Here is a 17,230-nt window from a genome sequence, read left to right on the forward strand (position 1 = left end):
CAAAAAATTAAACTGCTTTCTGAATCTGTCTTGTATCAGTTGATTTGCATTGCATTTGGCCTTAGATCAGATGTACAGCAGAACATGATAATATGAGCATTTAATTTCATACAAATATGTAAATATCATAGTTTATATAGCTATACTATAAATAGCAGGTTTCAGTCTTGCACTTTTCCATTGTTTAAAGAAATAAACTGGAAAATATGTTATGTTTAGTTAAGTAACCATAAAAATGGTTATCTGGTTTAAAAAAAATAAAATAAATGACTGAATACAACAGCCTGACTATATTAAACACCAACCAAAGCGATTTTTATGGGTCAGGTAGCAGTCACTCCTTCACATTTCACATTAAAGTCAGACAAACTGAGAGAATGAATTTGACACTATTCTGCTATGTTTACTTGCCAGGGTCCTTAGAGCTGCATTGGCCAATGGCAGTCCCTCTAACTTCCCTAAGGGGAGCTTCATATAGCCAGGGGGATTTTTCTGGGAATTACATTTTAAAAATCCACAAACAGAGTAGTCGCTACTGTCAAATGATAAGCCATATATGATGTTGATGGATGATAAACAAACATTTGGATTTCCACATCCTAACCACATGGACCCACCGTTAACGATCTGTCTCTCGCGGACGTGATGTTGTCTCTTCCTGTGGAAGCCGAGTAATACAATTTTGGTTGATTAAGCCTCTTCTTGACGACTAACGTTTAGTCGACCATTTGGGGGCAGGCCTACCTTGTTTATATTTAGATGAAAACATTCTGTTGTAAAGTTCATAGTCAAGTGTGTGATGTGGCTTTATCTTGCTGAAGTGAAGTTTATCTCTACAGTGTTTTATAAACCTTTACATTCATGTACGTTTTTAGTAGCGTGTGATTATGTCTCATGTTGAAAGTTTGTTTTAATCATCTCAGTTCTCTTCAATCAATCACAACTGGCACAAATGAACAATAAATATGCATTTATTTTTCATAGGCCCCTGAAGTCTTATTGCATTTTCTGCTCCATGAATGTTTTGCACTGACTCACTCTGCTCACACAATTATGGTTGTGAAACATTAACTTGAAAAGCTAATATGTGGTTATGGGATTTCCATAATGTGTAGTTTCACCTTTCAACCTGATCCCAAGCTATATTTGCACGTATAGGTTTTGTTTTGTGTTACTTAAATTAGTGACGCTTATGTGGTGACTGCACATGTCGCAATAGTCACATGATCATGTAATAGGACAATTTGCCTAGTGGAAATCATCTGCATGCAAGTCTGTCTTGTCACATTTGTCATATTTGAGTAATGAACTGAGAAATCTAATAATGCCCTAAATAGATAATTGTCTCCTGGGATGAATTATTAAACCAGGGAAAGACTGTTCTGGTTTATGCTTGTTTTATTGAGATTGAATGGAGGAGTAATAGAGAGCAGGGCTTTGCTACTTTTTTTTAACATGCATTCGCCCCATGCTGTGAAGTGAAGGTCAGGATGGGGTCTATAATAAAGCTCAAAATCACGGATCAAACTGGAGTGAAGGAAATCTCGTTCCCCTCCCCCGCTCCCCTTGCTCATCTCTTCTATTCTGCCAATATCAGGTGACTACTCTTGGCTGAGTTTCCATAGCAATGTGGGCAGTGGGCAGGGATAAAGAGGTTCTGATCAGTTTTAATGATAGTGTAGTTTGCCTCTCTGAGCAGGAGATGGAAAATCTCTCCCAATAGGTTTTGATTGGAACGGCAGAGAGGTGTGGGATTGGGCGGCAGGGACTAGCGTGTTCAAGTGCAGGTGTGTGTGTTTGCATGAGATGGATGATGAAGCAAGTAGCTGCGGTGGGGTGGGATAATCACATGGATGAGATCTTTGGCAGGGATCCTAATGGCAGATCATGTAGCTTTCCACAGGATGAACATTTGCACTCACTCTTTCCCAATTCTAGTTCTGCGGCAATGGGCTGCAAGGAAGAGCGTTCCAGTCATTGTCTCTTCTAACTCTCTTTTTCCCAGGACAAGGGAGACTGTGAGTCATTCTTCAGAGCCCTTTGGAGATTGTAAAAGTCAGTGTGTGTGCATGCTTGTGCATTTGTGTGTGTTTTGCTGGTAGGTTCTTAGCTGACTGCTTTTGCACCCATCAGACATGACAGTGGCCAACGACAGGAGCTGTTTCATCGGCTATAAATACCACACTGTAATGTGGAGCATCGCTCTGGCAGCTGCAGGGGAACTGTTCTGCCTTTGCCCACACACAAGGAGATAAAGGGTCAGGATTACACCAACCACAGACCTTGATTGACCCCTGCAGAAAAATGATGTTTTTGCATGTATGGTCTGAATGATTAAATGGGTATATTTGCCCGAAGCTGTGCATTTGCAGTAGCACAGTCAATGATTACCTACTGCAGGGCTTCATTTAAACCAAGGGAAATTTGTTGCAAGACACAGCTTTTCTCCTAAAGTTCTTCATGCCTTTGCCATATTGCAGATAGATGAACATGAGCGATTGTGCCAAATGCACTTCTGCAAAGGCGGTTGGTAGACTCTCTCAGACTGTAGGGTGAATAGTCCTCAATAAACTGAACTCAGACCCTTGTTTAGAGTTGAGAACCCAGAGGCACACAGTTTGCACTATAATTGTGTCCTCTGCTTAAGCTATATGCAGACAATGAGGCCACAGTTATTTAATTAAGAAAAAGGGGGAAAACTAGCTAAAGAAATAGACTTTGACCATCTTAGAAGCCAAGTTCTTTTTCATCAGGTCTAGGTATGTCCTATACAACTTCGTCACACCTTCGAGGTCTTTAGAATCGCCTGGAAAGACAGTATGTCACGTTATAAAAAGACACTAAAAACAGCCAGGGCTGAGCATCTCCGCAAACTAATTGAAAATAACCAAAATAATCCAAGGTTTTTATTTAACACTGTGGCTAGACTAACAAATAAACAGACATCACCAGAGCAAAATATACCGTTACAGTTTAGTAGTAATGATTTTATGAATTACTTCAATGAGAAAATAGAAAGCATCCAAAACACAATTATAAATGTACAATCCTCTATGGTGTCTTATGATTCAGCTTCAATTATGGCCCCTCTAGAACAACTAAACCGCTTTACAACGATAGGACAGGAAGAGCTAAATAAACGTATCATTGCATCTAAACCAACAACATGTTTATTAGATCCAATACCCACTAAACTACTGAAAGAACTATTACAAATTATAAATGTGACTTGACTTGACTTGACCTTCTGGAACACACTCCATAATAGAGGTCAGGTGTTTCGCAGATGTACTTTTCACAAGTTCACACTTAAATTTTATTAAATAGAGTTAAGGTTAGGCATATTTGGCGTGCTATCCGAGGGGAGAGCTCTGAGCTTGGAACACATACTTCCCCATCCCCGGTTGGGATAGGATTAGTTAGAAGTGTGGAGATGGGGTGGTGGAGGGATGCTAGAAAACTGTCATAGAAGGTAGGCTATGTCTGCTGTATACCTCCTGATGCTAATTGAGTTGATTATCTGAACATGCACCTCTCGAACTTTGTTTATAAAACATAATTTATCTAATCTCATCCAAATCGGACATTTTCTCACACAGCCTCAGTAAAACTTAAGGTCATCTGAGGACCACACACTTAGTCACACACCCACCTGAATAGAAATGTCTGTGATTGTGGAATGCTATTTTTTTTTCACAACGATTCTTCTCGTTTACTTTGAAGTAAAACGAAATTTCTCACTCCACCACTACCTACTGCACATTCATTATGGATTTAGATCGTTTGACAACATTCTGGCAAACAAAACAGCTGTTGGCTCAAGTACCTTTTCTAAAACATTTTTTTAATAATGCATCTACCTTCTCTAAAGCCCACATCCAGACTCCCATCTGAGTGAGTAGGTATGTCATTCCCATTCAAATCAGTCATGTGCTTGGTACTTATTGTAACTCTAATGTTGTTTGGAAAACAAATCCTGTCAAAAAATTGTGATTTACTGTACCCCTCAGTTTTTTACATCTTGCTTTCTATCTAAATAGGCTTTAGGCTAAAAAACTCAGGGGACTTATGTCTGAGGTAAGGATGATGGAAGCATTTTTGAGGCATCCAGTCCAGTAGTCTGCATTGCTCAGCACTGACCTGAGTGAGGCTGCTGTCTCAGCTCAACTGGAGCGTGCTCAATGGCATCCCTAATGCCTCGTGGAATGCTAACGGCTTCTCTGCGACAATTAAGTATCCTCTGTGGTACTCACAGCAATTGGATGGAGATCCGCATAAAAAGCAACAAAGGTAGGATCAGAGGGCAGATAGATTGTCTAGTAAAACGTTATTAAACCCAATTTGCAGAGTGAGGCCATCTCATCCACTAAATGCTACCACCCAAGAGTCATCAGGTTGAGCATCATGGGTCAAGCTCAAGCATGGCTATGGCTGATGATTTTCAGAGCTGGACTGTATGTCAGTGTTGTTATCCCTTTAATTCACAAATCAGGGGTGGGGGATTGTCATAAGAGGATTGAAGGGGTTAACAGTTTCAAACATACAGACTCTCAGAGTACATGAAATAGCCTAACAGATGCAGGAGACATGGTGGGTAATGCACAGAACCTTCACTTTAGCCTAAATCAGCACTTGCTTCCTTACAGTCACTTGATTTATATGCCATCCTGGCTCAGAATATTTGCTTGTCCCATTGTGTCTCCTGCCATTGGGGTGTGAAGACAAGAAGATGGTCCAAACCTCACAGCACACAAGTGTGCTTTTGTAAGTCCCAGTCTACCCCACTCTCTTGCTATCTCTTTGTTTCTGTCTTTCTTCCTCTTTCTGTCATTTCTGCCCTCTGAAAATTGCTTCCCCACTCTGCTGAAACCAAAATGTAATATAATATTACTATGTATTATAGGGAATGTCTGATAAGATCGTTCCAGACACTCCCGTTTGAACCCTAGCACTTGGAGCACTAGTACAATATTTGCTTCTTTCTATTGCTATTTACATAGAGTGAATTGAACACTAAGTTGTTACTCATTGTTGGTTTTTTGTGCAAAACTCAGATATACCTTTTGGCGAGAAGCCCAGCTGCCCCTCACCCACTAAGTATAGTTGTTAGCCCAGGGATTCGGCTCAGGGGGGCTCTGCCGCCTACATATAACAAAAACTGCAGAAAACCGCAACTGGGTTTGAGCCAGAAAGCCAACTCAAGTTATCATTGAAAGCTTCAATTTGAAAGTTTTCATACTTCTATACTTCACATGCATCAGCTTGCATGTCAACATGCTACTTGCAGTTCAGTCCCTATGCATCAGTTATTCCTAACAAACTATTGCAAGGCCATGCAACCAATGGGATGCAACATTCCCTTCACACTTGGGCACACTGGCCAAGTGCTATGATCTCAGTGTTTATCAGCTGCCGATGGATTTTAGTAGCGTAGCACGGGGCAGAGGATGAGTCGAATGCTAATTTGGCACAGAGCCAGAGGAGTTAACCTCATGTGACACTGATGACAGAGAGACAGTGGAGATATGTCACATTCTGGGTTCTGTCCTTTTCTTCACTTCCATCATTTTTGAGCAAAGCAGAGAAAAAGTACTGACCGGTAGACCCTTTTTCTTTTCCCTTACCGTGCAGGTGACGAATTGTTTGGTAACAGTGCCCTTTCTTTAACCTCCTGTTTACTCTTTTCATCTCTCTGTTGCAATGTCTTTTTCCTTCTTCCATCCTTCTTTCATTTACTTTGAAATCGACTATTTGTTGAGCGGCATCTTTGAGCCAGGTTATCGACTTCAGTTTAGACACCATGGAGTAGCATTAGCCTGTGCCAGCGAGAAGCGTGTAAGGCAGAGAAGATCCTGTTCGGAGAGATAATCTGATCAGTGGATTTGTCGACTTAATTTTTCGCTAATCCTCATAGTGTTGTGGCAAGCCCTTTTGTGTTGAAAAGGCACAGGTTGTCTTAATTGGGATCAAGAGTAGGATTGCCGCTCATGCCAAATTACAACATACTTTGGTTTCACATGCAGAATACGTTATAAGATTTAGTGGACATTGATTTTACTGAATTTGTTCAGCAAGACTCTTTATTTCATTAAGTGTACAATGATATATTATGATGCAAAATTGTATAGCTGGGTATATGCCCTTAATGGATTTGTTAAACTGATTAACCTTTTCTGGGTATAGTTTTTTTTGCCGTTTGAGACTTTTCTCCAGACTTTTCACCTAGACATTTTTAATTTAAGCCCCAAATTGAATTTTTCCTTTTAAATATGCCCAATGTATTTTATGTCTGTTCAAAGGTTCCTTTACAAAACAAATGAATTAAGTTTTTAATTTGCAACAGTAGCCTACATTCTGTAAGCTATAATTTAACTCTGTGACAGCTATACAAAACATATTTGCTGGAAAACAATGGGATACTGTGATGGGTTGATACTTATAGTTATCAATCCATTCTAACTGATTCTTACAAGATGAACAGAAATAATAGAAAACCAAACATTTACATTTGCAAGGCACAAAAACACATATGATAAATGGCACCTGCAGGTTTGCCTTCAGGCCGAACTTATTGCTCAACCTTCAACACATTGTTGAAAGATATGTTGTAAAGAAGTGAGGACTTTGGTCACTGTTCAGTCTCATAGAGATCATAAAAAAGGAGTGAAAAAACAGAGGAAGGGAGTGATTGGGATCAAGCATTAAAATATTGATTATTACGGTTGTATAGGGCTGTGTATCACAATATTTTTTTCCATATCAGGCAATATTTATCACAATGTTCATTTACCTACCGTTATTGGGGAAGGAAATATTTTCCAAATATTTTTTAGACCTTGAGAATTAATGTAAATGTGTAAACTCCACAGAGTTGCTACCTTTTAATTTAGGGCCCCATGAAATCCATTAGATTTTTTTAATTTAATGTATTTATAATTTAATAAAATTTATAAAAACGTTGTCGTTTAACAATTTAATCAAGCTTTTAAAATGCAAACAAATGAAAATATAACAATTAACTTAAAAGTTCATTCAGAATTAAAAGTTCATTATTTGCATGTGGTTTTAAGTCTTTCCAGTTAAACATTTCATTTGCATGCTGATGTGCTGTTCTAACGTGCGCCTTTCTGAGCACGTACACCCAAAGCGTAAGAACTAAAAGCCTGTCAAACAGGTTACTGGGCTAAGTTATCTTTACTCTCATTGCGTTAATACTGTCAAATACACACAAGGTTTACATAAACAGAGTTGGTTATGTTTAAAGTGAAAGCAAACATTTGAGATAAAATCTAGTACGTGTGTCATATGCGTGTATATTAGATGCGTCGCGTGCCGGTCTTAAAGCGACAGTAACTTAATAGTAAACATGCGCACCTTGTCCTTAAATGGATAGTTCTCCATTTTTTTTATTCTGTCATTATTTACTCTCTGTTGTTCCACACCTATATTAATTTCTTTTTTTGTACTTAACACAAAAGAAGATTTTTTTCAGTTGCTGGTCAAACAATCAAACAATTGATGGTCCCCATTGACTTCCATAGAAGGGCGCTGGGGACCAGCAACTGTTTGGTTACCCACATTCTTTAAAATAACTTTTATTTTCAACAAAAGAAAGAAACTTATTCGGGTTTAAAACATTTTCCTCTTTGTCGCCATCTCTGTTCGAAATCTGCAACACCCTCGACACAGCACAGCGTGGATGAACACACTGTTTGAGGAGACTGTGAGGCTGTCAGTCACCGCACCGGTGTGGATACTGGCATTCAGAATCACAGAGTAATCTTTATGGAAGTATGACCAACATAAGAAGTCTTCTGAACAAGTAAGAAACATCCACCTTTGTTCTGGTCCTGACAGTAAATCGCACTTATTAAATCTAACAATCACCTATAAGTTATCATATCACACAAAACAGTGCAAATATTACTCTGTGAAGTCTGTGTAGTGTTTTAATTTCATATTTGTTCTTTTAATCACTTTCTTCAATGCTACTGCTAAATACGCCTGTATCTGAAAAAACAAAAACAAAGCACTGTTATGTCATTTGTAAATTAAGTTGTGTAATGTGTATCTTTGTTCTTTTTTATTATTTTAACAAAGGAAACTAATGACAAAGATTTTTTTTATCTTATATTTTGTTACCTATAGTCTTTGTTTTTAAAATAGGGACATTAGTTAGGCTGAAATGCTCAGTCAGTTGCAAAATAGTAAAACCAACTTGAAAAGGAAATCCTGAATCGTGATTTTCCTGAAATAATCGTGATGTGATATTTATGCCATATTGCCCATCACTGCTGTGAGCGACATGTATGAGTTTGTGTATCAGACGAAATCGCGCCTTTCATTCACACAGAGACACGCAGAAGCACTTACTGGCAGTTGCCGCATTTATTTCTGCTGTGTGATGGGCTGCCATATTAATCCATATCAAGTAAAAATATCCAGAGCTTATCATCATTATCGGCGTAAATTTTATTGTGATCTTGATATGACAATAGCCCTAATTTTGATAATTTGTGAATGTGACTGAATGAATGCCCATAAATGATGCAGACAGCAGTACTGAATAGGGTCTGTTTTGCTGAGGACCTGGCACTGGATGAGCTGCCCTCTTTAGTGCTCCACTGACATCCATGCTAATCAGCGTGCCTAGTGACACACTCTGCATCACTACATGCTCGAGTTTGGTGCGAATGGATGTGTTTCGGTGCTTCATTGATTTGCACGGTTTATTGGTATGATCAGAGCGTCTTTTGTGAGCATTAACAGTCGCGAATAAACAGGCTTTTCGGCATTGGGAAATTGAATTTCAAGGCAGTTGAAATGCCCTTGGGACGCAATCACAGAGGCGCTCCGCAAAAGCTTCTTAACGCCTGTGGCCTACCGCACGGCGCTACATCATTTATTTGAAATCACTCAACATTGTACATTAGCAGCCTCCTCTGTGATTTGCATGTTGCATTTATTTGCTTACATTTTACCTTGCGTGCTAGCTGGAAACCTGGCGTGACATATACAGTGTTCTAGCAGGAGGTAGCTTGTGAGAGAGGTATCATTTGTCTGAATGAATCACCTCATCTCCCCTCATGCCGCACACCCTGCCATTTTTACAGCGCGGTGTAATTGGCCACTCTGTTTCCCATCTGTTGCTTGCTTGCATTCCTTGTCATATTCCCTCTGCTGTCCTGCCCACCCTCGGCACCAGCGGCACAAGGGAGTTTAGTGTTTTTGCCAACAAGTGACGACAGAAGCAAGATCAAATAGAATTCATAAAAGTCGATAAACAAACATCCGCCCGCCGTTTCATTATCTCTCTGTCTCCCCTCCGTGAGCTGGAGGTGTGAGTGCCATTTATTTCCTCAGAAGAAGGCCTCTCCACTCCTGATGAGAACTTTTCCATTTCACATTCTTGCCCTCGGCAATGGATCAGAGTGTCAGAGTTACTTGCGTCTCCGAACCCCTTAACGATTTATCACTCTGTTTTTTGTTTGTCTTTTTTCCTTCAGACAAAGAGTTGTGGCCCATTACAGATGTGCCTTGGAGAATTTTTTTCTTTAGTTCCAATACAGAACCAAAGTTTTTTTTTTTTTTTTTTTGGTTTATTTTCAAATAGTTAAGGTTAGACTTTAGAAAAGAGGGTATACTATGCATTGACGTCACTTTCCCGCCAGACTGATGGCAAAAGAGCTTGCTGCATGACTGGATTTAATAGGGAAAACTGAATGCACAAACACAAGTAAAACAAACAATTATCAATTTAAACTAAATGTTGGATTTGATATAAGTGTTCCTCACAACTTACCAAAGATCCAGTGTCTAATCATGGATATTGACATTTATATGTGCCTGATTTCGGCGATTTGAGCCGAATTTGCCTGTGAACATGAATATATAGGTCTAAAGCCAGGTGACAACATATAAATACTATATCCTCATATCGCCCAGCCCTAAAACTTAAAGCCGATGAAATACATATTGCGGCAACGGGCGGGAGTGTAACACATACGTTGCAGGAGCAGGCTGTAATGGTCAGAAATTCGGCGGGCGGGAGCGGGATGAAGGAAACTGTCCCGCGCAAGGCTCTATATTGTACCATTCATCAAATTTGATGTGGTTTTTCTCAGTCCCAATGCAGCCCTCTAGTACAATATATTAGATCATTTAAAAATGGCTGGAATTATGTGTGGCTTGTTACCTTGCCCAGTAGTTTTTTGTTTTGTTTTGTTTCAAATTTTCTTTGCAGTGCCAATTTGAGCTTGGCTCAAGCCAAGACAAAAACATATTGTCTTTGGTCTCTGATTAATTGTCTTACAGCCATTAATGTGTGTCCGAGGGAGAACTCCTACACATGCCATAGAGCACAGAGGACTCTTTCACTGTATTCTCAGTGTACAGTAATGTAAAATTCCTGAGTTTGATCTTTAAGTTCTTCATTTTAAATGTAGTTTTCAAGCTATGGTCTTGGAAAATGTAAAGATGTCAATGTGTCATCTTTTCTCTAAAAGCCTCAGTGGAGTCAAGTGATGTTGACTAGTGAGTACATGATAAAATTGCAGATGATAGGTTTGTTTATGCCGTGCAGTCAGGAAAACCATCTGAATGATGCCTTGATCTGAAGGGCTGGAACATTTTGACACCTTTTAAAATTGCATGTTTCTTTGTTGTTTCTAGAAGGGTTTGGAAAATAGATGGGTCAGTTATTTAGTTCAATGTGGTTTTATGACTGTTGCATATAACTCGCACCAACATTAGCACACCCCCTAAAACGTTGACGAAATCCAGTCATAAAAACGGAATTTACTTAATTTAAATTTTTTGATTAATAAATAGAAAGCAGTTCAGTACACTTGATAAAGACTAGTGTGTGAATATTAAACAGCAAAGACTATTTAAATACGAATCCTCCATGTTCTGTGTGAATGGATTGTGCAGCCGACGCGCAGTTTCATTTATCACACGCACAGACACACTCACACACTGAAGCAAGTGTGACGCTCGCAGTTTTTTGCGTATATGAGGACACAAATGCATGAACTTTCTCTCCAGACTCTAGATCTGCACTGAAAGTCACTTTGTGAGAAAAACTATCATCATGTCATAAACACACACAAATGTGAAAAAAGTGAGAATTGACCTTTCGCCGGCCCCTCCCACAAAATGGCCATTGTCCAATCACACATCATAGCAACCGTTACTGTGTGAGCTGTTCCGTGAAACAGTAAGTGGTGCGCCCACGACGTTAGTAAATCGGACACATGATACCCCGAGAGATTGTCTGGAGAAGTTGTGTTTTTTCCCTTTCCAAAGCCCAAAACACAACGCGAGCGGTGCCTAAGATGTATTAAACAGTGTGGACGCCCCAATTCCAGTTAAATGTGTCGAACATGGTTAACTCGTCTCGCGTGCAGCGTGCGTGCGACTGAGATTAGTCAAAGAAGCACGGAGAAAGCAGATCAAGAGGATCCACAAAGGACTTACTGTACATTTTCTAAAGGGTTGTTGTTAACATACCATGATATTCTCTGGGAAAATGAGCAGCAGTCAGCTAAGTTAGCAGTGCAGCACCGTAGACTACAGTTTAGAGGACGTTCGCAACGGGGAAAGCATGAAGCTTACATGACAACATCAGTTCATATCAATATCGTAACGAATAGAAATAACCTTAAATAACGTATGGTTCTCTGCCTCTTTCCGTCTCTTATGCATAACGTTAGTTACTTTTTAAACACGAAAATCGCATTCAGCATGAGCATGACACGCAATCGGTTGCTGTGGTAGCCTAATGAACAACCTGCTTGTTAAAGCGAACGTGCTACTCCTGTATCGGAGGCAAAATGAATAAATATGCAGCGCAAGTTATATATTTCGAACTCCAAACAATTAGCCACTGAACCAGTTTATAAAATCTTCAAGGCTGTGCTGGTTGCATTTGAGGTAACTTAGCATGGTCATGGGTTTTTTCTGATTTTTCTTGAGACTGGTAAGCATTAGCATCAATAGTAGTCGTGTCTCATTCATTTCTTAATTTTATATTTGGAATAAATCCCTCCACCGCATACCGTAACCCCTTTTGCTTCGATCTTGCTTGATATCGCGGAGGTATTGCTCCAAAAAAGGTCACTGACACGCACGGGAATACCCTTTGCCGTCATGGCAATCTGTCGCGCTGCCCGTGTTTGACCATTTGTTTGACGGAGGTAGCAGCAGTAACTAAGGGGGGCGGGGCTCGACGAAAGGCTAATTATTATTTATTACTTCTGAATGGTATTAAAGATTGAGATTGGATTTTGTTAAAGAGAATTGTGAACATGTCAGAATGGTGTTTTATCTAAAGAATGGGCTACTTTTATGACTCAAATATGTGATTGGTTCTACGTTTTTTTTAAAAAGTAGTCGAGTGTTGCCTCATTTTAATAAAGATATCCTGAGAGACGATTGGTTTATGCCTGAATGAACCTCAAGACCAGTAATGATCCTTCAAGGCCCTTCTGTCTGTAAGCTTATTCTGTCGTTCTGTCTGACTAGTCTTGTCCAACTGCCTTCAGATCAATATGACTATCTCAAAATCTCTTTGAGTCCCTGCCCAGAACATAGTGACAACCATCTGTCAGACAGATTCTCCCAAACACACAGGAACACACCCTCAAATCTGTCTCAATGGCATTACCAATTGTTGGTTTGCTCGAGTCTTTCTTGAACACTGAACATGTTCAACGTCAGATAAATTACATTTCAACAAACTCAGTAATTTGGTGCAGAATGGTGAGGGCTTAATGACGCTGAAACTCATCACCCTTGGGAAGAAAAGCCGGGGATTGGAGGGGAGTGCAAGGATGCGCAAGAACCATCAGGCCTGACACTGTGAACTTCTGCAGGTTCAGGTCTGCCATGTTTAGCCTCTGCTTGCTGAGGTCTGCTGTTGTAAAACAAGAATTTCAGACCATTAGAGAAATCTGTGCTAACTATCCCTATCTCTGAGAAGGGCTTCCAACACCATAAATTTTCTCTCGAAAATATATGTAAGGATTTTACTGGCTGGTTTCATGAGGCTGTTTATGTGTTTATTTTTAAGGGACATTATTCTTGAGGTTTATCCAGGCATGTTTTTGAATGTGGCGTCTGTTATCAAATGCAATATAAATTTGGCTGATATGCAAATTAATTTGTTATTTGTTTATGCAAATAAAATTATTTTTAAACCCAAGCCTTTTGGGTTCATGGCAGTGATGTCATTTATTGAACAGACCATTGATCTCTTTATTCACTGACTGGATTTATCTGGTCCTTATTATATTAAAGATGTTTCTTTTGATGTGTGTATTTTGTTGTTGTGGGGCCTCATGCTTACAGAAGTTAACAGCATTCTTTTGTTAATTTCTCCTTAATTATATAATTAGAAATGTGTGGTGTTGTGTAGGCTACTTCAAGCACTTAGAGGCCGATAAAAGCCATTATCAGACATCATTGTGTCTGCCGATTGTGTGCTGCTAATCAAAAGGGCAGAAAAACTTGTCTGAGTGAGTGTGTGTGTGAAGAAAACTGTGTGAGAATTTTACGGCTGTCAAATTTAATGCGATAACGCATTAATTCCTTTAACGCAGTAAAAAAAAAACGTGTTCTTAATACAGGTTTTATACTAGGCGATTGTATTGCGTAGATGTATAATATACATCGGTATATTATGTGGTAATGCACTTACTCTGTGTGTTCGGGTTGCGGCAGAATGCGATTCCCAGGACTCCCGCAAACTAGAAATATCTATGAATAAAACATTTAAAAACACATAGATTTTTATTCATCTGTTGCAGAAAAGCAACGGTAAGCTAAAACAAAATAGAAACGATTTACAGGCCAGAGTTTCTATTGATAACATGTTTGCAGCATTGTGCGATTTTGCCAATCACAGACATATGTGGATTTCTTGAATGCAATGGCCAATCAGAAGCATTTAAGATAGACTTCCTTCACCACTCAAAACAGACTTTCTGTTTAGTGCTGAATTATAATGGTAAATCCTCGAATTATAACAAACAAAGTGTGGATATTATGAAAGATTAATTGTGCAGTCAGTTTCATTGATAATAACAGAGATGTGTGAGATCGCGATGAACTGTGAGCTTTTTAGGAATTATTAAGGGAGTGCACTTTGCATGCATACTGACATGCCAAACCATGCACGCAGTAACGTTAGCCTGCTTGCTTTTATGTTAAATTAACAGTGGTTTGTGTGTTAATGCTTTAATAACAATTAATGTATCATAGGGTAGGGTCGGGTTTTGTTTACATCCATTTTATTTTTTGTTTTTGGGATTTATTCAAGTGCATTTTTTGTTAACAGAGACTTCGTACTCTAGAGGGAGAGTCCATTGCTTTTATTGTTTGGTTGTTTTGTTCATTTATTCTGGATATTTAAAATGGTTTCCATTTTCAGTGTTAAAAAATATAATAAGAAAAAAAGTTTATTGATATTTGAAATGGTTTACCTGCATTATTATGCCATTATCATTCATTTAGATGGTCTCAGAATGACAATATTGTCGTTTATCGCAATAATTTCTTGTTATAGTGACAGGCCTAGATCCACTCTCTGCTATCTGCTCACATGCTCTGATAATAATACTACTTTATTTTGATAATTGGTCAAACAAAATAAAACAAAAAAAAGTTTAATCTGATTATGTTGCAAAGAACTGTATATTGATATATAATATTATTTTAATGTTGGCCTAATAAAAAAAAAAATTAAAATATGAAATGAATAATATCTTATTTTAAGTCATTTTCGGTTTCGGTGTTCGGCCAAGTGCATCCAGAAGTTTCGGTTCCGGCACAGAATTTTTATTTCGGTGCATCCCTAAAATAAATACATTTTATTATATATATAATTATGAATTATTCCAAGCAGTTGCTCTTGTATATCAACCAAAAACAAACTGCAATTAGTGTGAACATCAACCGTAAAAGTCCTTGAGAGGGATTTCCTTTGTTTTGTTTTGTTTTTGTTGTCATTTTTAACCCTTGTGCATCCTTGTGGACATTTTTGTCCTTTTCAGTTTTGTTTTTTTGATCACTTTGCCTGTGTTAAAGCTAACTGCAAAAAACTTGCCACAGGTGTGTATTTTTATTGGAATTTTACTATTTCACCGTCATTTTCTTAAACTATTTTTTTCATTAGGTACAAAAAATACTCCCTCTCAGCACCTTTTGGACAAATATGTCCCCATTGAAACCCATTAAAACTGCCATTTTTAATCCCCGGTTCAGTTAACTATAAAATTATGCAATCTTTGTTAAGAGGCTTTCATTCTAATGGCAAGGCTTCAAAATTTCATTTTTTACTATTTTTTATCAGATGGTGTCATTTTTTTTTTTAAGTTTGGCCAATAAAACAAATATCGCTTTTTTCCTGTTTTCTGGTTCAGCATATTATAGAGCCAACTGGATAAATTATGCAACAATATTTGTGTGGGTATGTTGGTTTGGATGTCAGAGTGTGGTTAGTATGTGTGTTATAAAAAATATGTGTGTGTGTGCGCGCATGTGTGTGTTTGTAATACTGAGAGAGAAAAACTGCAAATAACAAATCCAATCACTGTGAGCTCCAGTGGGGTTTTGCTGGCACCCAATGGGGAAAATATGTTACTACGCCCAAACAAACTGTTACCGAAAGCTCATTTTTTGAGATATCATCCTCAAATTTGGAACACAACCTATTTAGATATATGGCTTTGATTTTATTGTAGTTTTGAGTTCAACCTGATTTAAAAAATATATATTTTATATAAAATATTATTTTATAAATAATTTTCATAAACTTATACCTATATAACTTTTTTTTGATTTACTTATTATTATTTTTTTACTTCAGCAATAATCTGCAAAGGGTCTTCTTTAAAATGATACCAAACTTAAGTCTGTGCTCCAAAGCGTCACATTTTTATGACAGTTTTTTGACATGGACATTTTTGTCCTCTTTTTACCTATGTGTAACTTTTTTTAATTGATGCACAAGGGTTAATGTAATGTTAACATTGACCATGGGTTATCTGTATCAAACTGCATTTTTCAATTTTTTGGACAACATGTGTGTCGGACACAAGATGAATATAGAACAAATTTGTGGACATGGCCTGAGGAGAAACCACATTTAGCTGAGTTTATTCTTTAATACCCTTCCCCACAGCTTCCTCTCCTCTTGTCACCCTGCTTTTCAGCCCTTAGGGCAACAACCAGTGCTGTTTTTTCGTCGAAACGCTCATCAGCAAATCGTTAAAACTGACTGCAGAGCTCTAATTCAAATACGAACAACACTTAACATAATGTTCGCATGGCCTACTAGCTACTGTATGCATCCAGGAACTGGAGAATAAACATTTGAGCATGTGCATGTGAGTGTATGCGTGTGTCCATGCATACATATTCTGGTGTTCTAAATTTACTCTATCAGCAGCTTTATTGGCATGAAGTTAGTCTCACAATTAAAGAAGGGTGTATGTGTGTCCATGCATGTTGTATGTAGATTTGTGCTCTGGCTTAGTTTAGGGCTCTATGCTGTTCGCCTTCTCGTAATTCTTGCTTTCAAAACCGTCATTCACACTGGTTTTTTGCATATCCAGATTATCATGTTATTGTTATGCAAAAGACCCCCACCTCCATGTTTTAACTCTTGATCTGCACTGGCTGCGGTGCTCTAGGGGACGGCACAGCACCTCGCTCTCACACATTACATGTAGTTTGAGAGGAAATTTATGCCCTGTTTAAAATGTTGCACACTTTCTCTATTCAGCATTTGCTTCACAGCCATTAAACATTAATTTGCAAGTCTTAAGATTTTCCCCTTTTTAAAACCCCATTAAATCGCATTTTATTCTCTTTGTTGATGTAATGCATATAGACCGTTTTATTTATTCATTTATTTTTTAGCTAGAATGCTTTTAAAATGACCTATGGTTTAGGTGGGTACAATCTATAGAGAATTTTATTAGCCCCTTTTACATGTAAGTTTAAAATATTCTTACTGACCCCCCGGCCTAAGTTTTTCAGGGCGACCGTCATTTAGAACTCGCCACTTTAATGTTTCCATGGTGACACGTCATTGCTTGTCACGTGACACAGCACGACCACAACACAGCACTGAATTCTTTTATGTCATTTTTCCTTTTTTTCCCCTGAAGAGAAAGATATGGAAAAGTTGTTTTGCCAACTTATTGGAGTACACTAGATAGCTTCA

The 17,230-nt window shown here is 38.4% G+C and overlaps 1 protein-coding gene across 3 annotated transcripts in view; it reads left to right on the plus strand.

Moving 5' to 3' along the window:
* The window catches only part of fut8a (fucosyltransferase 8a (alpha (1,6) fucosyltransferase)), a 76,835-nt gene that overhangs the window by 1,860 nt on the left and 57,745 nt on the right, over window positions 1-17,230 (plus strand). The window contains exon 1 of one of the 3 annotated variants that reach the window (XM_089120464.1): window positions 7,695-7,822. The exons of the other annotated variants lie outside the window; for them this stretch is intronic. The gene's annotated coding sequence lies outside the window, so the exon portion shown is untranslated. Of the gene's footprint in view, window positions 1-7,694; window positions 7,823-17,230 lie in introns of those variants that run through there. 3 annotated transcript variants of the gene reach the window in all.

Source organism: Pimephales promelas, chromosome 15 (genome assembly GCF_988280905.1).
Source record: "Pimephales promelas chromosome 15, fPimPro1.hap1.1, whole genome shotgun sequence".
NCBI classification, from domain to species: Eukaryota; Metazoa; Chordata; class Actinopteri; order Cypriniformes; family Leuciscidae; genus Pimephales; species Pimephales promelas.